The sequence below is a fragment of the Dipodomys merriami genome, unplaced genomic scaffold (assembly GCF_024711535.1).
Source record: "Dipodomys merriami isolate MVZ:Mamm:240054 unplaced genomic scaffold, mDipMer1.0.p SCAF_196, whole genome shotgun sequence".
In the NCBI taxonomy this organism is placed as follows: Eukaryota; Metazoa; Chordata; class Mammalia; order Rodentia; family Heteromyidae; genus Dipodomys; species Dipodomys merriami.
This window is the reverse complement of record NW_027203337.1, coordinates 867119-868638: the sequence shown is the minus strand read 5'-3', so window position 1 is coordinate 868638 and position 1520 is coordinate 867119.

The window sequence follows — 1520 nt, the reverse complement described above, 5'->3', positions numbered from 1 at the left end:
ATGACCATGTGACATCACACTGACAGATGTCATGATCATCGTGTCACGTGACATCATAAAAGGTTTTGATGTCACAATTAGTTGGTGATGCCATACAGGTAAGGGGTCACAGTAGTTCTATGATGTCACAATTTGTTGGTGATATCCAAATGGCATAAAGGATCTCATTTGTCATGAAATCACAGAGAATATGAGTTCACAAATGGACTGTGGCATCTTCAAAGGCATGTATTGTCACAAATGTGATGAAGTCCTAGGAGGAATATGATATCACAGTGTGACACAATGTGCACGATATCTGTCAGTATGATGTCACAATTGTCATGATGCCACAGTGGATTTCTGATATCACATATCATAACAAATATTACAAGGTTGAAAACAGATTACGAGCTCATAAAGGGCTAAGACATCACAATTGCAGCACGTCACAAGACTTATGAGGACAGGGAAGGTTTGTGATGTCACAGTGTGTTAATGATATCACCATGGCACTGTGATGTCACAAAGTGATTGTGATGCCATATACTTATGAGATCATAATGGTTTTCTCATATCAACCCACATGCCACATTTGAAATAGAATGAACTAAAAGAATAGGCATTTACAATGTGTTTATAACATCACAATGACAAAATAATGTCATAATGCTGTGAGGTCATTATAAATTGGTGATGTTGCAAGGACATAATGGTGTCATAATGAATATTTGTTGTCGCATTTGTGATGGGGTCACAAATGGTGATATTACAATGGCATATATGAATTCCATTGTCATGTGTTCACAATGAGGATATGGGCATACAAAGGGACTGTGATGTCAAAAATGCCATGTGTGTTGTCAAAGGTACTTAAGGGTCATAATAGCTTTATGATACACTGTTGTGATGAGGTCACCAAGGGTTTTTGATGTCATAATGATTTTGTAATATCTCAAACACAGGTCCAATTTCACTTGCTAGTGTTTCACAATGTGCATACAAGTTCACAGAAGGATCTTGAAGTCCTAATGGACATGAATTTTTTTAAATGTTATGAGGTCATATTAGGTTTCTGAACACAATGGGTCAGATATCCTCATGGCAATGTCAACTCACTACATCATGTCAAAATATTGTGTTGTTGTCACAATTGGTGATGAGGTCACAAAAGATTGGTTATGTCACAATGTGTTGGGCATGTCACAATGACATGATGGTTCCCAATTGTCTTTAACTTACAATAAGTATAGGATTTCACAAAGGGACTGTGGTTTCTCCAAAAGTATGTGTTGTCACAAATATATTGAAATCCTAAAAGGTTTGTGAGGTTAAATTTCGACACAATGGTTATGAAATCTGGCAGTGTGATATCACCATGGTCATGATGTCACTGGGAATTTGTGATATCAAGTGTCATATGTGAAATCTAATGAGGTTGACAACAGATTGTGAGGACAAAAAAGCCAAAGGTATTAGAATTGCAGTATGTCACAAAAGTTATGATGACAGGATGGGTTTGTGGTGTCACAGTGTGTTAG